The sequence below is a fragment of the Xiphias gladius genome, chromosome 1 (assembly GCF_016859285.1).
Source record: "Xiphias gladius isolate SHS-SW01 ecotype Sanya breed wild chromosome 1, ASM1685928v1, whole genome shotgun sequence".
In the NCBI taxonomy this organism is placed as follows: Eukaryota; Metazoa; Chordata; class Actinopteri; order Istiophoriformes; family Xiphiidae; genus Xiphias; species Xiphias gladius.
The window spans coordinates 19,710,359-19,721,545 of record NC_053400.1 but is presented as its reverse complement, the minus strand read 5'-3'; the positions used below and the strand labels follow the sequence as shown (position 1 = coordinate 19,721,545).

Genomic DNA, 11,187 nt, shown 5'->3' with positions numbered 1-11,187 from the left:
TAGCATATTAAGGTCAGACCATAACACAGCATTGAGTGGGATCATTTTGTGACTATGGCTACAGTCTTCCTTTGTTTCCCGGGATTCTGTTCAGTGTTGAGAGACCATTCTGTATTTCACAAACAGCATAGAAAGAGACGACAGCCTGTGTTAGCACTGGAGTGTAGTCCCTGTGCTCTGGATGAGAGAATAACACTAGCATTCAGATTCCATTCATATGTTGATTACACAAAATGGTCCCATCAGTATGAGAGGATCTCGTCAGAATAAAAGTGTTTCATCAATGGAATATATGTATGATGTAATCAGCATGAAACTGATTATTTTTTCTTGAGGAGAGCCGGAAAAGTGACACTGCATCTTTAAGAAGCCCGCAGTCTCACTGTGTTTTAGTCAAACAAAAGCAGCCAATTGGGAACATGCAACCTGAAACCAGAAGCCCGGCTCAGAAGGCCTCACACAGTCCTCAGAACAGGGACACACCCCATGTACTCCTGATTCAGGCAGGCAGAGAACCACGGCCTGCTACCCAACCATTCAATGAAAGCACGTCCACACAGTCTAAAAATCCCAAACACAGACTCATGGAGCCTTTTTCCAATGCCGATCTGGAAATACAAGCAGCAAAAATGAGAAATTACTAGGATTAAATTTCTAAATTACTGAAACATTAACATAGCATTCAGCAACATTTTTAGGGTGATACAGTACACTACTTGATTGTGAAAGCACTATCCACTATTGCCATTAAGTGCTGTATTAAGTCTATAAACTTTCGACTTGAAACTTTTTTCAGATTACATTGCAGTGCAAATTTTATTCATTTGATAAATATAAATATAGCATATGCAATATGCAAAGAAAAATACAGCATCTCTGCCTCAGAGAGGCAACTCTTGCACTATCAAATCCTTTCCCGGTTACATCTCTTCACAGTCTGGTCAGTAGCAGTACTGCTTACGCTGTGAGCCCCCTTATCACCACAGTTTATGGTAAGCAGCCTTGTGAGGCATGAACCCCCGACAGCATGAGGCTGCGGGCAGGGACTGGAATCTCACACGAGCCACATCATGTTATGCTTGGTCACCACAACATGGACATGAGTTAGAGCTGAAAACTGCCCCCTGAACACACTGCCATGAAATAATATGCACTTCAAAATCAATTCTGCTGCTCAGCAACAGTGGAGCTCTAAATGTACACCCATTTTGGGGCTGAGTCTCATTAATTGCTCGTTCTCAGAGCCACAGAAATGCACATGTGTGATAAGCTAAAGATAGATACGAATTGATGGAAAACAAGTGCGGTGAAATCTACTTGATCTCAAGTCATCTATTATCTGGATGTTTTTGTCGGCTCCAAAACACTCTAACTAGTGTCTACTGGGCATATTAGACCCATGAGTGCATTTCATCGCTGTGCAAAACAACAGGTGCAGAAGAACCATCAGGACCATCATGGCTGGTTCAAACAGACATGAAACGATCACATAAAAACATGTACTATTTGAATGACACATCTACACATGTCTTTGAGCCCTGAAAAATGCATCAGTGCAAATTTAAGAGTGTTTCAGAACGCTGGAGAGACAGGAAGACAAAGCGGTACACCTTTCATACCTCGAATATGAAACTCTCTACTGGACCAATCATGTGAGACTGCTGTCACAGGTTAATCTCTGGAAGTCTGCGACTATAGTTTCAATGCACATCACTACATAAAATCATTACAATACAAAGCTGGTTTTCAGTTTCTATGTTTTACATGCATTCTTTCTCTAGCTCACAGTCTTTTTCTCATTTTTAGATTAGCCAGGTAGTCGGTTACATAAATAGTGTATTAACATCAATAACTTAACCAAAATTCCAATCCTTGATAGAAACCCCCTGCTGTGTAGAGCAGTGCCTGACATGTGGTCCACAATGTTTGGGAGAAGAGTCACAAAACTAGGTCGATTCGTGCTTGTTGACCTATTCGCATCAACCGTAGGCACACATTTGATCCCTGTCACTGTATCATGCTGAGAAAAGTATACGGCATCTCCATAGCGACCCACAATGCATAAATAACCACTGTGTCACAACCCAACCCTAAAATCTTGTATCTTAACTCAAAATGGATTCTTCCTTTCCTCATCATACCTCCATCAATACTATTTACACTTACGAAAGTCAATTACTCCTTTTGAGAAAGATATAAAATAATTGGACTTTTTTCACTACCATGTGTGTGAAAACACGACAGCCTTACACTGACAATGGCAAGGGAACAAATGAGGGATTATTCTGAAGGTGTGTGATGCCTCTCCTGCAATGAAGTTCCTCACACTCCATTCTGAGTGAATGCAGGTGACTTGGGGAGCCTGAGATGATCCCAGAATTCCTCATTATCTGCCCAGCAGGGAGGATCAGATCCGCTCGCTCTGTCTCAGAGCATGCTCGGCCCAGTGAGACGAGACCCAGAGGAGCACAGTGCTGGGCCATCAGGGGCAAGTCAGGTCTGCTCATTATATCTAACTCATCCTTAGCATCTGTGCAAACCAAGTGCCACTTAGTTCCCACAGGAGGGGTCTGGGCTAGATCACTGACGAGATGGCAAAGCAAAAAGCAGAATGGTAACAGGAAACGCTTTACATCGAAAGTCACGTGTGGACGGGGTCATAGTGTCCAGCAGTACACCTGCAACAGGAGTATTACAACATATATGGATTTCAATCATTTCTTAACTACTTATTATTTTGCGGAAAATACATAGTTAATGCTATGATTACTGCTACTGTTTATTAGAACCAGACTGATAGTAGATTAAATGATGCAAGCATAGAAAGTACCTAAAAATGTCACAAAAGATGGCTATGTCTCCACCACTCACATTTGAACAGACTTTTTAAGCTCAGACATTGAATACAACCAGCGGCCTCAGCAAAAACAAGAAAAACACCTAATGGGTGTGGTATAGCCTACAGGTAGAGTAGGTATTTATATATTTCTTTGTCAGTAGATGGAATAAAAACTGTTCTTCCTTTTTTTTTTTGAACAGTAACTGAGAAAAATTCACCACTGTCATTTAGCTTGCGGGGCAAGTGCAAATACATAACTCAATGAATAAACATACAATTTGAGTGAAGCGTGTTGTTTCATTTATCAACTCTATTTCTGGGATAAATGAATGCAGCCTAGCACAGCAGGTGAATTATGCAAGTGCAGAATCTTGGGTTTGGCTAGGGGCCAGTGCCCTCCATTTCCCTTTACTTTTTAAAATATTCTCCTAAGTAAACTCTGGGGCCAAGGCAAGTGCCTGGTGATACAGTCTATGCAGATGTAGTGTCTTCCATTGCAGTCACAATTAGCCTCAGAGAATGGGCACAGCGCCAGCCAACACTGGTCTCAGCACATCCAAAACACTTCAGGTAAACACCACAATAAGCTAAGAAGCAGAAATTAGAAATTGTTTTGTACCGCAACACAGTTGCTATAGAGACTGTTGCTAATTAACTGCACTCTACCCCAGGATAACAAAGGGCTTAAGGGCACTCAGGGCAGCTACTCTTGTGATGAGCTCTGTGTACGGAACACTATGCCATCCCCAGGGTCTCTTAACTACAAAATACCTGTCTCCTTGTAGTCAACTTTCATCTCAGATGCCATGAGAGGTTTTCTATGGTGTCTGTCTATGTCTGTTATAAACCCTATGGACCTGGATCACAGTGCCATATCGGCCTCTCCATGATTAGCTGAACCCTTCCCCTCTTAAAAGACAAATCACTGGACATTTTGGACAACTCAATCCCTTGCAACAGCATGAAGGACCCCTTCATTGGTTACTTATCTCCAATGGCATTCCAAAGCACATATGGAAATCTGAGGCATCCTACAAAGAATACATATTCACAAATGGACTGTCAAGTCAAAAGCAACATTGTTAAGCATTTTGTAAGATTTGTTCCCTAAAACTGTAAATATATCAGAAGAGTAAGGGAAAGTAATGATTTGACTCCAAACATTCCTCAAAAGATTCACAACACTGAGTTCATTGTAATTTTTAACACTGAAGTAATCGATCTGCTGCTACTATTTAAATGAAAGTGTCCATGCTGTACATACTGTGTAACAGTATAGCCATAACAACATCCAAAATCCATTATATTCTTCCATGTCTAGTTTTATATTTGGTAAACACCGTATACTAAAAATGAACTGTCTCAGTTTATTCAACATAAAACATGGATGCTTTTTTTCTCTAAGAAAGACCCATGGCACCTTCCTGCCTTTGGGGGATTCTCAAAGTTCATGGCATGATGGAAATGGCACTAGGATGCAGCAACAGTTGCCCGGCTGAACAACAAGCACCCATACATGAGACCAATCTGTTACATAGTCCCACCAAACTCCCATATCTTAAGAAAGAGGACTGCATCCACAATTCTGCCTTTAATCTCCAAAAAACATTAAAAATAAATAAATAAATAAAAATCTACAGCTCTTTCCCACAACTGAACACAGGCATTTACCTGTTTTCTGTCACAATTTTACAACATATAACCACGCATTAGCTTTATCTGCTGTAAGTGTCTTCAGTTTCTACACTTCATGATGTATGAACATCAATTTACTATATATCTAGTAGCTAACAGTTCTGATTCAGTAAGAATAAACAGACAGACGAAGGATTCTGCTACTGGTGAGACAACGTGTAACCAGATACAGAGCACATCTGGCAGGACGAACGTCTATTCAACCCTAAATTTGTCTACTCAGCAGATCTTAGGGTGGATTCAAAACCACAAAAACATAACCTTTCTTTGGGTTTGTTATTGGGGTTTTGAATCTCTCTTAGGTAACAATCTTTTTAGAGTCCAGAGAAAGAAGACTTGAAAGACAACATTTTTCAGTCTGTGAATAATATCTTTGTGTCTATAAGCCATTTTCATGAGGTAAATTTCAGTGGGTTGTCTTCTGCCTTAGTTTATGTTAAATCGATGCCAGTTACAATAACTCTTATCTGTTTAGCTAATTTGAGTGTAAGATTTTAAAGAGAGGCACCTACAACCGATCTTTAAGTTCTTACGTTTTGGTTTTTGCATTAAATATAAATCACCAAGTATGACAAACGCTGAATTTCTACTTGCTCCGTAACTTGTCAAAAAGAATGTTTAACATTTTTAATGTCACAGTATGCCAGAAAGATGAACATTTACATCATATAGAGAACGTCCACTGAGTAACAGCAAGGCCTGCACTTAGCACTGCTCATTTATAACTCTAGAAAAACCAAAGTGCGGTGCTTTAATCCACAGCAGAGGGACAGCTTCTCTCGCCGCTTCGCTCTGTAGGGGGACGGGGAATTGGAGGAAGAGACAGTGGGGAGGGTCCTGTTGTCTGAGCCCACATCTTTGTAGTGGCAGCTGAGGGGTTTCACTGCAACTCCTAGAATTTACATTTTGCTTGGCCAGAGGGGTCACATGACAGCTGCGAGCGAATGCTCTGAGGGGCTTTCTGCTTTCACTTGACACTGACAGGCTGTGAGACGGTCCAACACCACAGAGAGAAAATATTCCCTCTTTCCATGACATCACCCAGCCAGGAATGGGGGGAAGTGGAGGGAGGGGAGGGGGCACAGCTGGTGGGAGCCGCAGTACCATCTGCTACTGACTAATAGTTCATGCTGCTTTACTTATAAACTTGCACTTCTGTGAACCACAGTAGTGACTGTATGGCAACCATCACCGAGCACATCACAGATAAATTTGAGACTGACAGTCTTATAATGTTACATTACTCAGCACAACCAGGTATTGATTCATTTTTTCATTTTGGAAAATACACTTACTCCTGTTTTTTTGCCACATTTTAGATGAGGAGATTAATACCACTGTCATGTCTGTCCATTAAATATGAAACTACAGCCAGCAGCGAATCCAAACACCTGAGTGAAAAAATGACAGACCGTTGTCTTCATGGGGGGGTTATGTACTAGTATACTTCTTGGACATGCACAGTTACTTTCCGGAGGCAGATAAATAATACCTGCAAACCCACAAGTTGACATTTTTACACTTTATTTTTTGTGCAGATTACAAAAACAAGATATAAAAAGGTAATTAGCGAGCTTTAGAAGTGCTGGTAGGCAACTTTTTCACCTTTGGACAGACTCAGGCTAGCTGTTTCCCCCTGTTTCCAGTCTCTATGCTAAGCTAAGATAACCAGATGCTGGCATTAGCTTCATATTTAAGGACAGGCATGAGAGTGATAGATATTCTATTCTAGCTCTTAGCAAGAAAGCAAATATTCACCCGAAGTCAATCTATCTTTTTTAAGCTCCTTCAGTTCTCACCACGTAGAAAATTATGCAACACAGATAAAGATGGTTAAAACTCACACATACACACATCTGTACTTACCATACATCTTTCCCTCATCAGAGAGGATTATCTTCCTGCGTCCACAAGGAGGATAGATAGCCAGGGCCTCCTGGAAGCTCTGTTCAATGTCAGGGCTCCACACCCCCTCAGCATCATTGTCTACAGGCTTGTCTGCCGAGTCGCTCATCCTCTCCAGGTCCTCGGCAGGGCTCTCGCTGCCGCTCCAGCTGCTGGGATCAATCGTGGCGGTTGGACTCTCCAAGCTGAAGCCTGGAGCAGACTAGGGAGAGACCTGGAATTCCCAATTAAACAAACACAACCAAAATGTCATTCTCCAAAACAGAACAGCAGACATCTGCTTCTTAAAAAAAAAAAAAAAACATAGTACACACTTAGTTGACAGCACAATATGGAGCAAAAGCAGCCAAACAAACTTGGACATCATCAAGGATGTTGTTTACTTGATTGACAATCAATGTTATGTTTAAACAATTGAAATTTTCTCTCATGGACTTGTGGCACTTCCTTCTTATTAAATGTCGGGACACAGGTTAAAAAATGGTTAAAACTTGTTTAGAGATCAGATAAAAGCTTCAGACTATGGTGGAAAATGTACCCCATCCCTGAAAGATGAGGTGAATCCGGCAAACGCTACAGTTTTAAAAGGTCATGGAGCGATTAACAGGTTGTCCACTATGACTTTTATGTCAAATTTGTACACAGCCTACTCTGGCTCAAGATTTGTTTTCGAAATTCATTTTTCTACCCTCTTTTCAGCTTTTTTAAAAGTTGTAACAAGTACCACACCATAATGGTCACCCTAAAGTTGCTAGTTTGACCCTGGAGCAATAAATCTGGGACAGGAAACGAGAGACAGCATTACCACCACTGCTGAGGTGCCCTTGAGCAAAGGCACTTGGTGTTCAGTGTAAATGTTTGTAACTCTGTGATTGCAAAGTAAGACATTTCTTCCAAAAAAAACAAAAAAACAACAACAACAAAAAAAAAAAAGTTCAGTAAGTAGAAAAAAAAAAAAAAAGCATTGTGGCTACTAATCTGTAGAAGTCACGTCACCAGTCAGCCACAGCCGTCACACCATGATGGCACACAGATATCAGACACTCAAGCCACACAGAGAGGCCAGAAGATTTTTCTTTTTTCTTTTCTTTTCTTACAGAGGGCTGGAGACCTGCAGGCGTCACAAGAAAATTGCCATTTGCAGACAACGGCACAATCCAAGAACCAGTCCCGTTTGTTTGTCTTACCAAGCTGCTCACACAACTGGAGAAAGTCTCATCTCACCAGCAGCTATTGACAAGACCAACAAGCTCCTGGGTGAATCTGCAGCTAATACACTCAGGGCTGTGTCATTATGTGGTGGGCAGTATCAGGAGCAGAATGCCTAGCATGTCCAGTAACAGAAACCAGCAGACTACCCCGCATATGAAATGACTATTACACCATACAACTTCATGAATGTACAGATGTGACTAATCGTGGCCTTTTACTGGGCACCAGTGAAGCATGTGTGGTAAAATGAGATTCAGCAGCGTTGCTGTTAACATACACTGTGTGGCCATGAGTGGAAAGCATTCTGGATATCGTGGAGTTAGCAGTCACAGAGTCCAACCCAGGTCTTCACGAGACTTTGAAAGTTTATTAAGGTGGTTAAATTACGTAAGAATGAGACATCAGAACTGGCTTAGGACAGTCCTAAATTTTGGGCTGCGCGGACCCTCAAATAATAGACGGATGATGAAATTTCCTTTGCGGACCTTCACAACCAGGCAGATACAGAAACTATAAATTAGAATTTACAAGGCACAAATTGCTTTTATACTATAAGAAATAGAGAGAATGTAACAGTTTTTTCTCAGAACTTGCCAGTTCATGGGTTATCTTACAAATGCAGATTTGCAGGTTAACACTTTCAAAGTGTGGCAGCAAGGGAAAAAAAGTTATGGGTAAATAAATAATGTACGCATGACACTAAATCTTTGAAAGAACTCGCTCAAAGGCACAGCAACTGAACACAAAATCATGGAGGAGTGCAATGAAGACATATTTTCTGAAAGGCAAGTTCCCAGAGAGGAATACACAATGTTAACAAGTGCTTAAAGGTTGGTGTAGTTCTCATTTGACCAACCATTGAAGGGGGAGATACACTGAAAGGTCGTATAAACCAGACTTGTTTCAGCTGCATTTTTTAAGTATTCAGAGCAGCTGTCTATACTGTAACCTCTCCCCCTTCACTCACACTGCTCAACCAGCAGTGCTATGTCTATTTTCTTCACATGAACATAGTAAGAACATGATTGTATATTGGGCTGTGAGCTCTGTTAAATGTTTCTGAGTGTACAACAGTATTGTGGCTGAACATATCCAGTGTAGACCTTGATGGTGGACTCCGGCTGTTGCTGTTGTCCTGCTGATGTGCTGCTGTCACTGTAAAGGCAATTTAGGCTACACAAGATGTAAGGTGAGCCTACCACTCTTCTGGTGTAAAATTATGTGACACTGCCCTGAGTTTTACTTCCATGCAAACAAAGTCACTTTAACACTGAGTAATATGCCTACTGCATATGAATTTTTATTTATCAGCTCAGGACCAAACACAGAAACAAATTGGACTTTCAATATAAAGCAATCTCAGAGTGTCAACTGTCAAGTTGCTATTGTCTTTACCCTTAACTCACTATTTAAAATACTCTGATGTTTTACTTCCTTTATAAAAGAATCACTGAGGTTTTTCTCTTTTCTTAATCTCTCCACTCCTTCCAGACAACTGCTTCCTCCGTGAGCAAGATCCTATTCAAGCAGCACAAGCTGTCAGGAAGTGGGAATAGTAGCATATGTTTCTTCCAGCATGTCAGTTCATGAGGGGAAAAGGGGGGATGGGAGCAAGCTGTTGGGGGAAAAAAAAAAAAAAAAAAAAAAAACCTCCCAGAGAGCAGAGAGAGCTTTTACTGAATTCCGTTTTTGTGTGCTGACTGCTGACACTGCAGAACTAACTCACAAACTGATGAGGGAGGGGAAAAATCCCATTTCAACCACTAAAAGGCTGGGACTCTTTCTCTCATCCCAACCAAATGATGAACTGTGCTGGTGATCACTTCCAGCTTTCATTTTAATAGCAAAATGAGGTTCTGAAGAAAATATTTGTTTCTATCTTCATCAGGTCCAAACACTTTAAGCAAAGTCAAAAATGCCATGACCTTGCATAGATATTTTTCTCTAGAGTTGCTTTCAGTATGTTTCAATTAATGGACTGCACTTATATAGCGCTATTCTAGTCTTATTGACCACTCAAAGCACAATACTGCCGCATTCACCCATTCACACACACATTCATACAGCGCTTTTTCTATTAAAAAAACAGCACCATTTTTCCACACACACACACACCGATGATACATCGGAGGCAATTTGGGGTTTAGTATCTTGCTAAAGGACACTTCGACCTGCGGACTGGAGGAACCGGGGAACAAACCACCGATCTTCTGTTTAGTAGACGACCCGCTCTACCTGCTGAGCCACAGCCATCCCTGAAATGCCTAATGCCTAATCTAATGCTTAATCTACTCTTACATTCTCTAAACTATAAGTCTAGTGCTTTTTCTATGACAAAGTTACACATTTTTTGCAAATCCCTCTAAACCTCTTATGAAAAATATCTACTTTCTTTGAATTTCTATCAATTTTCTATTTTCTACAAGCACTGGTTCTCTGTTATTGTTATAGTACATTAAAGTTGAGAAAGTGATACTTTAAGTAGTCCTAAGTGACTTTGCGACTCTGTCCACCACAGCAGATTGAGGCTTACACACAGACGTTTCCCTTTCTTCCAACATCTCACCAGGAAATTATTAGTTACAATAACATGCAATAAATTATATGAACCTCAACTCTATCCACTTTCCTATCGGACAACAAGTCAAACATGTAAGAACTACCTCAATATTCATTAACTACTGCTGCTGAAAAGCTTACAAAAATATGACAATCTTAAAAGATTAATGCAATTCCTATTCAATGTAAAGCTGTAGAAATCAAGAATCTTGGGGTAGCTTGATCACTGAGTATGTTTGAAATTACTCTGCAACAGATAAACATCAATAGTTCTCTTCTACAGATATTACTGCACAAATAATGTTTCTCCGGAGGGCTTTTCTCCAATATGAGACCAAATGTGTCTTCTGGATGTTGATCATTATCTAAGGAAAAATGAAACAAGTCAAACAATACAAATAGCACAACTAACCGGACAACACCCGATGAACTGACTTTCAACTTCAATCCCACTCTCTTAAAGAAATGACTGTTAGATTTGTGCACCATCACATTGTTTTCCAATTTGTAATAATAATCTGTAACATCGTCGGGGCAGTCTTTCAAGTGCTCCTGATAGGTTATCGAAGGCAGAGCCACAATTCCTAAAACCCTAAGAGTTTCACTCACAAGTGAAGTAATATAAGTTATACCGTCAAGCCACACAAAGTTTCTAAAACAATCACTTTTATATTTTGGCCAAGAACTACCCAGCTGTTTGTTGCACATAACCTTGCATCACCTCATTCCTTCAGGTCATCCAGAACTCCTGACATAGGCTTTATGCACTTTCAAAAGGTTTTCTGAATTTTTTGGAACTACATTCGCAAACTGGTCCTTACATTTTTATCCAAGCAGCACAAAACCTCAAAAGATGTCAAAACAATGCTTCTGGTGTGATTTCTTGTGATTCAAACAAATTGTCTGTCATGTTCTTGCAGTTCTACTGTTCTACTTCATTCTGATCCTTTCTTAAACATTCTGGGAATACATTACAT

General features: G+C 40.5%; 1 long non-coding RNA gene across 1 annotated transcript in view; it reads right to left on the bottom strand.

Annotated features, from left to right (window-relative positions):
- Nucleotides 1-11,187, bottom strand: part of LOC120791528 — a 29,491-nt gene that overhangs the window by 7,164 nt on the left and 11,140 nt on the right. Inside the window, exon 3 of the long non-coding RNA XR_005707694.1 lies at nt 6,401-6,653. This is a non-coding gene — a long non-coding RNA (uncharacterized LOC120791528). The remainder of the gene's footprint in view (nt 1-6,400; nt 6,654-11,187) is intronic.